Source organism: Sinohyriopsis cumingii, chromosome 12 (assembly GCF_028554795.1).
Source record: "Sinohyriopsis cumingii isolate HCF-2022 chromosome 12, ASM2855479v2, whole genome shotgun sequence".
NCBI lineage: Eukaryota > Metazoa > Mollusca > Bivalvia > Unionida > Unionidae > Sinohyriopsis > Sinohyriopsis cumingii.
Window position 1 is genome coordinate 103906447 of NC_142972.1, and position 18642 is coordinate 103925088.

Sequence of the window (18642 nt, forward strand, 5' to 3'; positions counted from 1 at the left end):
GACATTTTTGGAAAACATTTGTACGCACCATTAAGAAAAATTCATTTGTGGTTGTTAAATTGATTTCGAGGGGCATATTAACCTTATTTGAAATAACTCGATTAGAATTGTATGCCTTTTTGGCAATTTTCATTTCTTTTAAGTACCAATTTGTAAACATTAGAAACTCGGAATTCTTCAAGACAACCTTGGAATGAGGATCAGGTCAAAATCATTTAAAGCAGACACATTAAATTTAATATTTAATATTTAATGTATAATATAAATATAAACTGAAATTAAAGAAAATAATTTTATTTTAGAATGGATTATTCTTCGAATTGTTTTAAACAATGCCTCGTTTTGCATTTACATGTGTGCAATATATCAACTAATGTATGAAAATAATATTTAGTCAAACCAGGCAAGCTCATACATTTTTATATATTCAGTTGATACTAAGATCGGTTTAGGTTCTGGTGACTCTGTTTTCGTTTTTTAATTTTGCACACCTATTTAAAATTGGTAATGAGACTTATTTTAAAACAATTTTCTGATATGGTTAATCAACAATCTCTGACTTATGGGAAACAAATTAAAAGTAGTAAGCATATTTTGCTATAATACGTAGATGACCTGAATAGGTTTTCATGACACATTTAGTAAAATTTTGAATTGTGTTTAGAAACAGCTACATGGTGCAGGCAGGGTGTATATGTTAATATGCATATATAGATTGCTTCATTAGATTTTAAGTTATTATAAACTTTCTCACATACTTTACGTTTTAGTAACATAAATGTCTCCCTTTGACCTGCAAAAGCAGGGTATGTATACCGCACTATAATAAAATTCCTTTAACTTCATCTTGCTAGATTCTTCCTTTCCAAATAGCAAGTACCATTATAGCAAAATTACATTATTATGGTGGGTAGGATGGAAATATAAATTTTGCTTCCCAAACAAATCAATTCGATTTTTCCAAAATTTAAGTACTATGTAACCTTTATGCTATCAACGCTAGTGCGGATGAATACATTTTGACACATCTCAAATTAAGGTGTGGTTTATATATATATAGATAGATAGATAGATAGATAGATAGATAGATAGATAGATATGTGTGTGTTGGAAGATGTATTGTACATGTAGTCACTTTGCAAAATCGCATGTGTATCTACTCAGATAAATGCTTTTCTCATACACCCTATGTAGGTAACAGTAATTTCCAGTTCATAAGCCTTCAGCTATGTTGCAAATTGTTTATGGTAAACTCTTATATAATAATATGTTTACAAAACTGAACATTTCACTAACTTGTCATGCCCATGTGTCTTTGCTACATTTGAACAGAGAACTGATATACTGTAATGCCATTCGCCCTCCCAGGGGAAACAACTTTACCATCACCAGCTCCTATGACACAAATGGAATACAACTGTATTATCACTAGGGTCTATATCTTTGACTTCACATTCACAGGGGAAGTAACTGCATCATCACTAGGGTATATGCCTTAATAGGGAATACAAATGTACAGTTAATAGGGTCTTTGACTCCAACTGTACCATCATTCGGGTATATGACTCCATGAGGAATACAACTTTACCTTTACTAATGTCTATGATTCTAAATGTACCATCATAGGGTCTATGACTATGTTACCTAAATTGATGCTAGCAATGAGTTCTCATGCACCTGTAAATGTGTAAGATTTGCACAAAACTATTTTACATTGTAATATACTTCCCCACCCCTTCACAGGAAATAAAACTGCACAATTGGTAGGTTATAAATTTCATTCGTCATGCTTGTCTATATATTCGGGTAGCTGCACCTCATTAAGGTAGGCTAATGTCTTATTGCAGTCTGAGACATATGCAACACAATTTAAGCACTTCGATCTACGTTTCTTAATTTGTAATTATTTAAAGTTTCCTTTTTAGTTAGTTCGATTTTGCAGATGATTTATCGGATGTGCTATGAAATAAAATGTTTAAGCCTTCCACTTGAAATCAATATCATACTAATTCATTCAAATTACTATGAATAATTTGCACTGTTAGAACTGTTTAGTTTAGGTTAGTGAAATTTGGATATCGTCATATTTACGATAAGTGAAAACAACATACTTGCACAATTGCTAGTATTATTATTAATGTCTGTTTTCTCATACTAGTCACTCAAATTAGTTATCCAGACACTTCATGTATGAAGTGGAAAAGAAAACAATATTATTTGTTTCAATGGACTGTCCAGAACCACCATAATACAGCAATATATACAAAGGGGGGAGCACTAGACCATTCTTTATCATATCGTGATAAAGTGATACAGAACCCCGTTTTATATATAATACTAATGTTGGTATTTCAAAAGAAGTTGGTTTCCTCCAACATTTTTCCCAAACAACTGTCCTCATTGCCTGGGTGGACACATTTCTTTCTGTTGACGTACTTAATTCACAATGCTTTAATCTAGTATTTGCCTCCAGCATTACACAATAGCTACTAATACAGCATGGTCATCAACATTAGTTAATTGTAGGTTTGAAATATTTCTGTTTCGCTATAATATGTACCTAACCGTTGCATAAATCGTACTCATAGTTAGTTCTCTACCCAAACAAAGCGACAAATTAGTTTTGAGCTCTCCATGCATTATCGCTGTAACTTGAAAGCAAGGAATTTAAAACAATCATTAAGTCAGACAAAACCAGACTGGATGTATATATCTTTTAAGTGGGTTGAAAGACCTGATTTGCTACTGGTATCGTACCTCATTTTTAAATTAGCTTTATACATGTTTTCGCTTTTTCATTTTGGACATTTTCGGAAAAGCCTTGTAAGTAATATTAAGAATAAATCATTTGTGATTTATCAATGGATTTTAAATAACCCGATTAGAATTGTATGCCCTGTTGGCAATTTTCATTTATTTACCAATTTGTAAACATTTCAGACTCAGAATTATTGGACACAACCTTGGAATGAGGTTTAAGTCAAAATCATTTTAAGCAGACAAATTAAACTTAATATTCATATTTATAATATACAGATGACCTGATTAGAATTCAAAGACATTATAAAAATTCATTTTATATTAAAAAGAATTATTCTTGGAACTTTTTTTAAATCCATGTCTTGCATTTATACGTGTGCAAGATATCAACAAAAGCAGTAAAATAATATTTTCTCAACCCAGGCAAGCTCATATATTTTGATATATTCAGTAGGTACTAAGATTTGTTTTGATTCTGATGATTTTTTCTCGTATCTTAATTCTACACACCTATTTCAAAATTTTAATGAGACTTATTTTAAAACAATTATCTGACATGGTTAATCAACAATCACTCACTTATGGGAAACAAATTAAATGTAGTAAGCATATTTTGCTCTAATATGTAGATGATCTTAATAGGTTTTCATGCCAATAAAATTTGTTCACATTTAGTACAATTTTACATTGCATTTACAAACAGCTACTTGATGCAGGAAATTTATATATGTTGATATTCATATGTAGATTACTTCATTAAATGTTATGTTATTATAACAGATTCTCACATAATTTACTTTCAAGGAACATAAATGTCTCCCTTTGACCTGTAAAAGCAGGTCTTGTATAACACACTTGTAATAACATTCCCTTAAATTCATCTTGCTAGAGTTTTCCTTTTCATATGTCAAGTACCAGTACAGTAAAATAACATTATTATGGTGGTTAGGATGGAAATATCAATTTTTCTTCCAAAACAAATCCCTTAAATTTTACCAACGTGTAAGTACTATGCTATCAATGCTTTACCAGACGAATACATTTTGACACATCTGCCGCCAGATGGCTTTAACATGTAGTCACTTTGCAAAATTGCATGTGTATCCACTCAGAGAAATACCTTTCTCATATACCCTAAGTAGGTAACAGTAACTTCCAGTTCATAAGCTTTCAGCTATGTTTCAGTGTTTCAATTTTCATGGCATATCCTTTTTTAAGCCTATGTTTTTAAATCTGAACATTGCATTACCTTTTCATGCCCATGTCACTATGCGATATTTCAACACAGTGCTGATTCACTATAATGTGATTTGTCCTCCAAGGGGCAACAACTTTACCTTGTGTGACTACATAGGGAACGCAACTGTATAATCACTAGGGTATATCACTTTGACTTTTCATTCCTAGAGGAAACAACTTTACCATCACCAGTTTCTATGTCTCCACGGAGAATACAACTGCATAATCACTAGGGTCTATGACTTTGATCCACATTCCCAGGTGAAGCACCTGTACCATCATTAGGGTGTATGACTCGTAGGGAATACAACTGTACCATATCTAGGGACTATGTCTCTAACTGTACCATCACTTGGGTCTATGACTATGTTACATAGATTGAAACTAGCAGTAACTTATCATGCTACTGTAAATGTGTAAGGTTTGCACAGAACGCTTGCACATCGTAATATGCTCCCACCCACTTTCACAGGAAATACAACTCCACCTTTGGTAGGTTCTAAATTTAATACGTCATGCTTGTCTATATATCAGAGGTAGGTGCACCTCATTAAGGTAGAACAATGTCTAATTGCAGTCTGATACATATATAACAAGTTAATCACTTCTACCTACTTTTCTTAATTTGCAATTATTTAAAGTTTCCTTTTCCTTAGTTCAATTTCGTAGATGATTTCTCGGTTGCGCTATGAAATAAAATGTTTAAGCCTTCAACTTGATATCATCATCATACTAATTCATGCAGATTACTATGAATAATTTGCACTCTTAGAACTGTTTAGTTTAGTCAGTGAAATTTGGATATCATCATGTTTACAATAAATGGCACCAATATCCTTGCACAATTACTGGTTATATTATTAATCTATACTTTCACATATCTGTCACTCAGATTATTTATCCTGAAACTTAATGTATCAAATTGAAAGGAAAACATTTTTATATGTGTTAATGGACTGTTCGGTGACTGCAGAATTGTTTTCCGATACATTAAATCAATACCTTTGTATAGGCCTACAGGCACAGTTACACCTTGCAAAGGCAACACTGACGTTTCAATTTCCTTATCATGTGGCAAATGAACTATATCGAAACAACATAAAATACTGTAATCAACAAAGAAACTATATGAAACATCCATTCTTTTATCCCTTAATTTATTTATGTAGGGGTGGTGGTGGACGCATAACACACATTTTGTGTGCAGCCATAAGAAATAGAATAAATGTAGCACGTTCAATGTGTGAACAGGCTATTGACAGTAGATAAATACAACAGAACCGTTCTTTTTAAATATTCCTAATCCCATTGCTGTGTTTCGGAGATTTTTTAACACATTCCCTCAGTAAAACAGTTAACACACAAAACCATGCAGTACTAAATCTAATGTTTCACCCAAAAATTGAAATAAGCAACGTTAATCATGATGCCAAGATTAACATTGAAACAAGCATCATCAACCCTGATAGCACAGTTATTCACATTGGAAAAAAGCGTTAACCTTGATAACAAGATTGTTACAATGAAACAAGATGCGACAATAACACTGAAAAAAGCAAAATCAACCTTGATGATCAGATTTATACAATTGTACAGTATGAAAAAGAATAAATTCGATTATTGATGCAGAATAATAGCCATGCTGCAGTTGGCATGAAACTAGTGAAATAGAAATGCTACTACTAAATGCTACTTTTCTGTGTCTCACGATTATGGTGGATCATGCCATCTCTTATACATTGTTATATTCAATGTCTCTATCACATGCCTGCAGTTTCTAGTTCCAGAATCCTATCTTCGACCAACCTGCAAGCAGCATATGTTGATAGTGATGCGACAATCTTGTCGTTTTAATTAACTGTGGATCTAGGTGAATTGAATTATCAACTTAACACACTGACAATGTTATGACTCGGCTGCAAAAAACGAAGAACAGCCATCCAGCCCTAACCTATTTTTTAATTTAGAAATAATTGTTGTGATATCAGCTATTATGTGTAAAATAACAATGTCAGGCATAACATACATATGAACTATTAAGCTGTACAAAAATAGGTCTATAATATAAGCATGTACAAATAGAAACGTTATGTATGCAAAGATAGGGGGAAAGAGTATTTAACCAGCATTAATAATGTAATAATATTGTTAACCTACTTTATGATTAATTTCAGCTCAGAGGCAATTACTGAGAAGAAAGCTAACGACTGAGATGACGAACACCAGCATATTAAAGATGCATATTACACACTTCTTCTTCTGGTCATAGGCCAATTTCATGGTACTGACCTGCATATGTAGTCTGCTGTCCTCGGTGCGATTAGACAATAAGTCGTAGTGAGCACTAACGTAAATCATTCTTTTGACAATTATTAAATAATCCCCGGGAATATAAAATTAAATAATTGGAATGAATAGTCCTTGACAATATAAAAGTAATTCATTCTAATAACCAGTCCGCTAATGCATACAGGTAAATCATTGAAATAATAGATCCAATTAAGCATATCAGTAAATCATTCTACTAAAAAATACCCTTAAACATAAAGGTAAATCAATTTTATAAATAATCCCCTTAAACATAAGTGTTAATCATTGTCGTAAATAATCCCCTTAAACATAATAGTAAAGCATTGTTATAAATGATTCCCATAAATATAAAAATGAGTCATTTGTATAAGTAATCCCGGGACAACTGGCTGAGTGGACTAAAGAGCTTGCCTTGACCGATCACAGGCATCTCATCTCTGTCTGCTTTTACCGGGGTTTTCCAGGGTTCTTCCTCCACCAGATTTTCTACCCCCTTGTGTAGCCTTTCTTGTAATGAGAAATGTCATAAAACCCGAAAATAACGACAACGACAGTAATCAAATTAACCATCACAGGCATCTCGTCTCTGTCTGTGTAGGTTCGAGTCTCAGCCTCAGCCAATGTGGGTATGTGAGAAAGCGGTCAGTAACTTCCCGTGGGTCGGTTATTTTTACCGGGGTTTTCCAGGGTTCTTCCTGCACCATATTTACTCACCGCCTTTAGTAGCCTATATTGTGATGATAATTGTCGTTAAAAAGTAAATCATTCTAATAAATAATCCTTTTGCATACACGTTTAATTTTGTATGCGTCATTTCAACCTGCATATATCATGGCGATATTGTTTTTCACCTTCTCTTACAAAGTACATCTTGATGCTTCCACATTTACTTTAATATGTCAATATATATATATATATATATATATATATATATATATATATATATATATATATATATATATATAATGGCGATGTCTTGTTTATAAGATACAGTACCATTTGATAACTTTGCAACCTTAACTTTAACGTCTGAACTGTCGTATTTTATTATCCTTGGATATTTACATTATTGCACTCAAGACTATATTAACACGTATGAATATATGTAAATTTGTAATGAGTTATTTCATGGCGGTTTCCTTTACGAATCTTTCTCTCATCTAGTGTAAATGTTCACTCATTACCTCCAGCATTTATTATAATGAAAACCCATATTTCCCTTATTTATCTTTTTCTTCAAATTAATAGATCATGCATTAAATGACAAATTGAGCATTTGCATATTTTAGTCTATTCCATAGGTTTCTAATCCGACCTCCAAAACATTAAATCTTCCATGCCGTAGGTTTAACGGTAACCCCAATAATACGTTACACTAATGCTCAAAAATACGTTACGATAGCGCTAACTACCACAGACCTGGAATGTTTTCATTACTCGATGCTATTTGCCTTAAAATAGGAAGGTCTCTGCCATCTTGCAGCTTTTATCATTTTTAGCGACAATTATTACTGCTAACACCAGCGTAGACATGGGTAAGGAATGACAAAGCAAATGGTGTAGGAATATTGTTGGATACTTTCTTACAGAAAGGTACCACTACAAGGAACAGAAAGGACGGTGGAAAAAGAGTCAAAGGAAGAAAATCATTTGTGAATGCCTTCAATGTAATATCAGCAATGCACTATGTTCGGTATATAGTTTCTAACCAGTACGCGTATGAATTAGGAATCGGAACAATGAATGATAAAGAAAAATTCCACATCTCTCTCTCTCTCTCTCTCTCTCTCTCTCTCTCTCTATATATATATATATATATATATATATATATATATATATAATGGCGATGTCTTGTTTATCTGATACAGAACCATTTGATGGTTTTGTAAGCTTAACTTTGACGTCTGCACTGTGTTATAATATTGTCCTTGGCTATTTACATCATTGCACTCATGAAAATATTAACACGTTTGAATAGCTGGTAAACCTGTAACGAGTTGTTTCAAGGAGGTTTCCTTTATGAATCTTGCTCTCATCTAATTTAAATGTTTTATCATTGCCTCCAGCTTTTATTATAATCAATACCCCTGTTTTCCTTATTACTTTATCATAAGAAAACATCTCTTGCTTAGCTCTAACACAAATAATAATTTGCGTTCGCATGTTGTCCATTCTTTTGCCGAAAACAATGACATGTCTTCTAATTCATGATCATTTTGGTTGTCGGGGTCTGGCTATTCAACATGGCATATCGTGACAACAAAAACGGGGTCTGGCTATTCAATATGGCATATCGTGACAGCAAGAACGAGGTCTGGCTATTAAACATGGCATATCGTGACAACAGGAACAGAGTCTGGCTATTCAATATGACATATCATGACAGCAAGAACGGGGTCTGGCTATTCAACATGGCATATCGTGAAAACAAGATCGGATTTGCCTATTCAGTATGGCATATCGCGACAACAAGAACGGGGCTGGCTATTCAACATGGCATATCATGAAAACAAGAACGGAATCTGGCTATTCAACATGGCATATCGTGAAAACAAGATCGTGGTCTGGCTTTTCAAGATGGCATATCGTGAAAACAAGATCGGGATATGGCTATTCAACATGGCCTATTGTGAAAATAAGATCTAGGTATCGTCAACAAAAATAAAGATCGCATGCCTCTATAAATAGCCATGTAGATTCCGTCAAGATTTCCACCGTGAGGAGCAACTTGATTAAATTAAGCATGCATCAATCAAAATTCAATATCAGCCACTCGAGATAATTCTTCCTGGTACATAATCCAATATATCCTTGCTCAAATTTCATTTACCATTACCTATAGTGGATATGTTTTGTTTTCTCCAGGCATCAGAAATGTAATGATCGCGTGTTTTACGAAACCATGGAGAACTAGAAGTAAAAATAATAAATTTATCGAACAAGACTTAGAATTCATACCTTTCGGCAATCATATATTTAGCGTTTTTCCAGAACTTCGATCGAATTTCATTAGCGTCATATATTTGTTTTAAATAACGCATATCTTGACTTAATAGCTATACCGCATTGTTGACATGGAAACAGACGACCACCGCGACGAACATGAGCTGAGTATTTCAAACAATGTTCGTTTCAACATTGTCTACCAAATCAATATGTATTTCCTATAGAGAACCAGTTTCGTTGGTTCTATCCTGGGATCAGGTTGTATTTAGTTTAGAGGATTTCATTTATGTATCTAAATTACTCGTTGCAATTACAAAGTGATCATTAACTCTACGATTAAATCATTATTTCGGAATTTTAGTCAATCCATTCAAGGACATTGTGGATTACGTCATTGTGATACATCAAGGTTGTTGGCATATTAAACCAATCCAGGTTATTGACACATCAACACATTCTGATCAGAACAAACAAATGATTTGTTGAATGTTACAAACGGTATGGTGCTTTCTCCCCTTTATCTGTTACATGGTTTAAAGTCATAGGGTTGTAAAAGCTGGCTGGAGAAATCTTGGCAGGAAAGATAACTTTATTACAAAGAAAGTGACTTTTCGTTCAGAGACGCTGTTTCGCTACGAAGAATATTTTTTGCAATATTTTCTTTGAGACAAATCACAACGTGAATGATACGATTGGTCACTGATAATCACGAGCATGAGCACAATTTTATTCGAGCATACAAATAAGCGATTGGGATGGTGACGAAGAGTCCCCTATTGTCTTTCTTTTCTTGGTTTCTTACTGTCTCTTGTCATCGTACGCAATTACAGAAGTCAAATTAATTATAGGAATGTTCGTTATTTAACGTTTCAATAAAGATGTATTCTGTGTTAAATGCAAATTCCAATATTTTAGTGAAAATAAACTGATATATATATATATATATATATATATATATATATATATATATATATATATATATATATATATATATGTATGTATGTATGTATATGTATATAAAGAGAGAGAGAGAGAGAGAGAGAAAGAGAAAGAGAGAGAGACTCAAAACGTGTGATCTCTTCAAAACCAGATAGATCGGGCTGTAGTTAAATGTATGTAACCAATCCATAGTGGCAAAATACAAATCCTTATAGAAGGTGTGTTGGGGCGAATGATTATTCAGGCACATTCTTCATAGCTTCAGCACATTAAAAAATAATGTGCACATAAGATGCATCTAGAAATCTAAAGACCAACTAGTTTGGTCCTGAATCCGCAAAAGCCCTAATAATACGAAGCGAACTACATGAGTTTAGGCACGTGGTGGGTATCCAGCCAAATCTTAATTTAATTAGTAAATCCAGGAAAGTATAATCATTCCTAGTATGCAAGCCGGAAATTACAACTGAATACCGATGTTCTGTCTTTCTGTCCCTCACATGCTTTATGATGTAATATTTTGAAGAGGTTTTAGAAAGAGTGATTTTTGGAATAGGAATTTGAATTTGTATAATATAATTTGTGTAATAAAGATACTGATTGTTAGAATTTTGCATTATGTAATTCTAATATGTATGCCTTAATACAGGATATCGTTGTTAGAGCTGTATCATAGTAAAACAAATCTTCACTGTTCAGTAGAAGTTACCATAACTCTTAGGTATACAGCTGGTTCCATTGGCAAATACATTATATACATGAGGCAATGATTTACACCTATATTCTCTGTCACTAATGTAAAGTGGTATAATGACTGAACATAGACCATAATCTAAGTTGTGCATCGTACACAATTTTGACGAGGCAAATTATCGTAGAAAGCAGCATAAGGGCTTTTCGTGATTCTTACGAACGCGAGGGCCATGTGTGCTCCAAGGACAAATATTAAGGCTGAATGTTGAAAGTCTTGACCTGCTAGATACAAATATCACTTTTCTAAAGGTTTAAATCTGCACCTTCACTTCACACACACACACACACACACACACACACACAGAGTGTACGGTTAAAATTTACGATATCATTTGAATGGCAAATGCAAATCTCTCTCTCTCTCTCTCTCTCTCTCTCTCTCTCTATATATATATATATATATATATATATATATACATACATATAATGGCGATGTCTTGTTTATCTGATACAGTACCATTTGATGGTTTTGTAAGCTTAACATTGACATCTGCACTGTGTTATAATATTGTCCTTGGATATTTACCTTATTGCACTCATGAAAATATTAACACGTATGAATATCTGGTAAACCTGTAACGAGTTGTTTCATGGAGACTTTCCTTTACGAAGCATGCTCTCATCTAGTTTAAATGTTCTCTCATTGCCTCCAGCATTTATTATGATGTATACCCATGTTTTCTTTATCACTTTATCATATTTAAGCATCTCTTGGCTAACTCAAACACAGAAATACTAATTTGCGTTCGTGTGTTGTCCATTCGTTTGCCAAAAACAATGACATGTCCTCTAATTCTTGATCATTTCGGCTGTCGGGGTCTGGCTATTCAACATGGCATACCGTGAAAACAAGAACGGGGTCTGGCTATTCAACATGGCATATCGTGACAACAAGAACGGGGTCTGGATATTAAACATGGCATACCGTGAAAACAAGAACGGGGTCTGGCTATTCAACATGGCATATCGTGACAACAAGAACGGGGTCTGGCTATTCAAGATTGCATATCGTGAAAACAAGAACGTTGTCTGGCCACGTACGGACATTTCTCACTAATTTGTAAACATAAACAGATAGTATTACATATGGTTTGCATTGAATAACGTACCGCAAAATATTCATTTATGACATAACTAGCCTTATTTGGAAAACAAATTACTGCGAGAATCTCCTGATATCTCATAGTGGACCAGGTGCGTACCTAGAGTATTTGGCAGCCGGGACGGATGATCCTTCCTTCGGCACACTAGCAGATACTCACTTGTCAAATACAATTTTCTTCTTTCGTATGCGCAGTTCACTAGCACAGTAAGCGTAGTGCGCCGCGATTTGGCAACTGAAGTATTAAACGGAAAATAAAGTATATTTCGTCGTGATAATCGAAACAAGGGTTTTGCTTTTCGTATATATCCGAATCCGGGTATCAGAAACCCTACCAGATGACAACGTACTGATATTTCAATTCTCCCAATGGCACACACCTCTTGGCTGTCAGACAAGGTGGGCCGCCCCTTCGCACCCCTCCCTTTGCAAGCTATTGTGGTGGACAAAGTACGGTTAGCGTAAACATACCAATATAAATTACCTGATACATGATTAATAGCGATATGATTTGCAAAAAATCCTGAAAAAGATAACTCTACTTAGGTGATATAGCTTAACTACAGCCACCTTTTGCGTTTGAGAATAGTTTTGTTTTCTCCATTGCATGGTATGGGATAGGGCATTCGTAAAGATCGAACAATGTTAGGACTTGTGTCGATAAAAGTGGAATAACTTTGTTAGTGTTATATGTTGGATATGTTGTAAGTGTGAACTTATTCATGTGTGACATAACTTCGAATGAGCTCCATCCTTCTCACCCAGCTCCAGCATGCTATAGATGTAGATAGGTATTGCTCCTGGATTATGACTTGTGAAATATAAAGGCATCCAACTATAATTGCATACATTACTGCATTGCATGAATATATTTATTCAGACGTGAAACAGGCATTGGCCTGTTAGTCTGTCATCATATTTGTTGTGTAAACATGGAAGTTTAGCAATAAAGGCTATTATTATTGTAATTAGACTATTTATTTCTTATTAGATTGTTCGGGTCACAAACGTGATCACTGACATTGTTGGACGACTTCTTTATTATTAGTAAAAACGGGTCATAAACACTGGCATCATTTTGGAATTGGACTGGGCTGGTTACTAAAATGCGCCCTGACTTCACTTTGTTGTTAGACTGATATGGGTAATTAAAATGGGCACAAACATTACTTTGCTATTAAACACACAAGGTTGCTAACATGTTCATTTACCTCACTTTGTTATTACAGCTCGCGTGCCACTAACATGAACGCTGATATCACGTTGTAATTAGACCGAGAGATTCACTTGTATATGAACTGGCACTTTGCACTTATACCGAGAGTCACTAGTCTGCGAACTGACATCACATTGTTATTAGATTGAATGAGTGACTAAAATGCTCACTGAAATCCCTTTGCTGTTACACCCTGCGGGTCACTAACTGGAACAAGAAAATGACTTTGTTAATTGACTGGGCGATTACTAACGTTAGCGGGGACATTATTATACAAGTTTGCTTTAATAAACATTTACGATTAAGGGTACTCTAATGATACAAACAAATGTCGGTTGTTCATATATTGTAAAGGAAACGGTTCACAAGTGAGTAGATATGGCTGTCAGTTAAATTCTTTAAATGTCAAATATACATTTTCGTATTTCATGCCTCCGTCTGTGTCAAAACCGCATGATTGATAACAAATATCAAGCGTTATAACCCTGTATATAAAGGGCATCTGTCTACCCAGAATAATTTGGTAATGTCCATTGAGTGTCATTTCATAGTAATCTCTGTTGCGTGAGTCAGCTCCCATTACATACATACATACATACATACATACATACATACATACATACATACATACATAGTATGACACAATGTATCGCCATTGTGGAGCGAAAAAATCTTGTCATTGCGCTAACTCAGCAACTTCGCCAGAGTAGATAAAATTGGTTGAAATTTCAGAGCAAACTTTGGTGAGGATACCACAAATTCATTTCCTAATTAATGTGCAGCTGTTGACATTAGCAGTATTGCTATATATGCGTAAAGAACGCCTGAAATTGTATTGTATCTCAGCTGACAATTTCGTCATGAATATTCTTACATACGAATATTACCTAGCGATACAGACTAGATACTACTAGAAGGTTTTAAAATTTTGAAATTATGTCAGATGGGTTTTTTTAAATTTTATATTAGTTTTATTATTTTAAATGTGCTCCAGAACACGTAGTTACGATCGACGGGGTATGCTATAAGACAATACAAACAGAGAAGCGATAAATAAATCAATGCATAAGCTGAGAAAAGATGAACTGTCAATTTTACTTGGTTTAAGCAGCACGACATACATGTTGCTGGCGATATCACACCGAGGCAATGTGAGCTAAGTGTCTTTCACAAGAACACGTCAAGGCATCGTATATGAGATGGCCTGGGAGAGTATCGAAACTGCGACCATTGGGTTATGAATCAGACACTGTAGCAACTCAGCAACAGAGGCTACCTGCATTGTGATGTACATAATGTTATGCATGCTCAATTTAATTTTTTGTTTCTTAATTTTCAAATTTGTTTATTTCATTGCATGCTATTGTAATGAAACATTGTATGGACTTGAATTTGTCCAAAACTGACTTCATTTTGGCTTGACCTGATTGACCTTTCGTTAATTTAATTTTATGAAAACAACTAATACATTGCTAAATTATGCTCTTTGTGTATGGGGTCAATATCAATATCTTTATTAATAAAAGGAGTAAATATGTTTATATGGGGCAGGGTTTTGGACTTTCCTAAGTGAATGTTACAGGTTGTGGGTTTGATTTTGTAAACATCAGGATAAGTCTAGAAGGTTATTCAAAGTAAGCTTGACACTAAAATGGACAATACTTAATATATTTTATGTTCCAGCTTCAACCCGCGTCCTTGACTTCTTAACGTTAAGCATTTACAGTGGTACACAACCACAATTTCGCAAGTTACAAAGCTGGTATATTAATATATTTGTAATTAAGGAACATGCACAAAAATACAAATTGTTCACGGTTTTGACCAATTATATCATCAACCTACCTTGTATCCAGCAACTGCAATGGTTTAGTACAAGGGTAAGCAATGTAGTGAAGTGCACCTACTGTTTGAATATAATTAGGGCAGAGCCGAGTAACTATCTAAACTCACTCAGCACAGGGACGAGTACTTGAAATAATTTTCAGGAGCCCCTTTAATAGCTTTTTCATGCAGAGGAAAAAAGACCAACCTGCCTTTTTCAAGGACACAGCGAGGCAGCCGACATAGAATGGCCTGGGATGGTATCGATCTTATGACACTTGAATTACATGTCCAACGCTCGACTAATTGAGCTACAAGAATTAACCAGTTGAAGGTTGTCACATACTTGAGAAGGGTTATAAAATTGTTTCAAGGTATGATACTTTGGAAATATTTACTTGATTTGTCCAGTATAGTCGAAAGTTAAAAATCGTTTGGAAATAAAGTTGTACGAACACGACCATTACAATGGAACCCTACTTCCAAAAGTTAAAGTATGTCTGGAAATGAATATGTACGAATATAGCCATCACCATGGACCGCTACTTACATTATAGTCAAAAGTTAAGGTATGTCTGGAAATACGATTGTACGGATATGACCACGCAATCGATCCCTACTTTTAGTATGGTATATGACCATCACCATGGACTCCTGCTTAAGTATAGATACAAGATAAGGAAAGTCGAGAACTAATGCTGTAGGAATATGATGGACCAATACTTCCAGTATAGTAACAAGTTATAGAAAGTCTGACAATAAGGCTGCATGAATATGATCATCACACTGGGCTCCTACTTCCAAACTTAAGATTTCATAAAACTCTAAACTTAGCAGGCATTTAAACATAAGGCTGAAATGTTAAGGCCTTCCCCATTTTGGTTCTTTGTAAAATGCAATGTAAATATAACTAAAATAAAACAAACATGATCAGACTAGTAAAAACGGGTATCGCATCTTTTGATGATAAAGTAAGTGAAGGCTGTATCCTCTATAACGTACGCCGCATTAATAAAGCACACACGCCGATGCCCATATAATGTGGAGTAAGTGTATGATATCAATGAACTTTGTATAACTGCTATCTGGGTCATCGTGTCCATATCAGTGTTTATGTACCATCAGATGCAAACTCCAGGTTAACTTCTACTTGTTTGTTTTGTTTAATGCCATGTTTCAGCACGTGAAATACATTTCCATTATATTTGGTAGAGGAATAACCTGAGAAAACTTTTAGCAGAACTACTTACCCAAGGAAAGCTTCATACTAGTTTGACTCCGAAAATGCTGAGCAACGCCATGATACAATATTTAGCAAATCTAACCTTGGCAGAGGTAGCAAGAATATGATTAACATGAACATTCTGAACATGTTTTTCATAAATTTCCAAAAAAGCTTTTGAAAGAAGAAAATACCGAGAAGTATCATCACTTCTAGCTATATGTGGTTGTTTAGACTAGGTTCTAGAGCCGGGAACGAACGGTATTGAAAATCTTTCCCTTCGATCTATCTTCCATGCAAAAGTCATGATCAGACAAATTAGGATGTTGGCATATTTATATTTTGTCGGTTTCATCTAATACCTTTTGGTGGCAACTGGTGTAAATGCTCAGTCCACACTCGTTCCCACGTGTTTCAACCAAAAGAAGAATATAACGCAATTTGTTTCCTAGGCTTACAAAATTTTCTCAAGAAAAAGGTTTGTGAAACGTGAGAGATTTTCTTACACTCAACACTTACCACCATTGTGTGTTTAAACTTTTGTTAGTTTGTGAAAGGGAAGATGGCCTAATTTATCTGGATAGAGAGGTTTCCATAATTGACGATCTTGCTGCTGAGAACGTTTTCTATTTTTCCCCATTCTTACTTTAATTTTCAGCAGAATGTGTTTTTCCTCATCATTTTTATTTCAAATATAAAGAATATTCGAATTTTTCCCGTAAATATCATGACATGTTGTATACATTGCGTTGCTAATAATTGCAAACGTTTTCAAATTGTATGATATTGACATTTTAAATTTTCGAGCTGTGTACCAAATTGTTTTCGGATTTTCAGTGTGTCACATGTTACATTTAGAGTATTTCTTACTGTTTTGGGTGAAGCAAAACAATATATTTTCATTTTTCCCACCATAATAGTGTCATTAGGTTGTATATATATATATATATATATATATATATATATATATATATATATATATATATACAATAATAATAACCTAATGCCAGTCACGCCTCCCTAAGAGAAGAATGCCAAATTTTTTCAACATTCAACATATTCTGTGTCATTTGCCTCGTTCAACCGCAACCGTGCGGGAAACAATTACAAAGTTTTAGTTTTGTTTACTGCCTATCCAAGTGAAAGCTACATGCAGCCTTTCAACTATACAATACCATATTTTTTATTATGTAAACAAAGTACAGTTGGGTGGCGGGCAACGGACTTATACGTCAATGCCTAACTAGCAGTCTGAAATGTCCTTGTATCCATTTAAGAGTACAAATATCCAGGTCAGTATTGTCTGAGATATCGGTGTCTGCAAATGGAAACCAACATCCGGGTCAGTATTGTAAGCGATATCCTTATCTCCAAGTAAGAGTTGTAAATATCCGGGTGAATATTGTCTGAGATTTTGTTTGCTCCATTTAAGATAACCAATCAGTATTGACATATATATCGTTTGTTCCAAGGAATAGCACCAGCATATGGGTCAGTATTGTATGATATAGATTACTGTCCATGTAAGAGAACCAATATCCGGGTAAATATTGTCTGAGTTTTCATTGTTCAGATAACAATTAATTTTCACCAGTCCCTATAAGTTCATGTGCAGTCATGGGTGAGCGTACTAAATGCAACGTGATTTCAGTTTAAATTCGTATATTGACGCAATATAAATTTTAAACACCTGTGTGGTCAGGTTATCTGAATGCCATTTGGACGTATACCATATCAAAATACGTTATTTGTTGCTATTTCATGTATAAAGAAATGATACTTACAATAGGTTGCATTAATCCCTTAAGAATTCAGCTCTGCGACGTAACTTGTGCGCTCTCTTCAGTGTTCAGATACCCGAGTTTCTTTCCCAGACTAAGTCTTGGTACTATATACAAGTACTTGACAACGGGCTGCGTAACAAAAATGTTGACCTATCTCGATCAAGTATATTAATCGCTTTCATGATAAGACCGAATTGTATACGAGACTGAAAACACGTAGAAGATAACTTACTGTAGCGGCTATGTGTGCTTAAATATTTACAAACTTTTGCATCTGTCGGTCTCTCTTCGAAGGTAGAACCACAAGCCTGTCACGACTGCCTACATCATTACTACTACTACTACTACTACCACTACTACCAAAACTACTAACTTATTTGTATTGTGCAACACCGGATACTGTTACTAAAAAAAGCAGTCTTATTTCTACTATTACTACTAGTTTGTTAGTTTTCTACTGTACAAGTAATATTGCCACTGACTGATACTGCTATTAGTAGCACATATTTTAGTAATTACTGCTGCTGTTGTTACTACTATTACTAGT

General features: G+C 34.4%; 1 protein-coding gene across 2 annotated transcripts in view; it reads right to left on the reverse strand.

Moving 5' to 3' along the window:
• The window catches only part of LOC149787156 (uncharacterized), a 92279-nt gene extending 74069 nt beyond the window's left edge, over window positions 1–18210 (reverse strand). For both annotated transcript variants that reach the window (XM_089977648.1, XM_089977650.1), the window contains exon 1: window positions 18096–18210. The gene's annotated coding sequence lies outside the window, so the exon portion shown is untranslated. The remainder of the gene's footprint in view (window positions 1–18095) is intronic.
• Window positions 18211–18642: the final 432 nt, after the last annotated feature.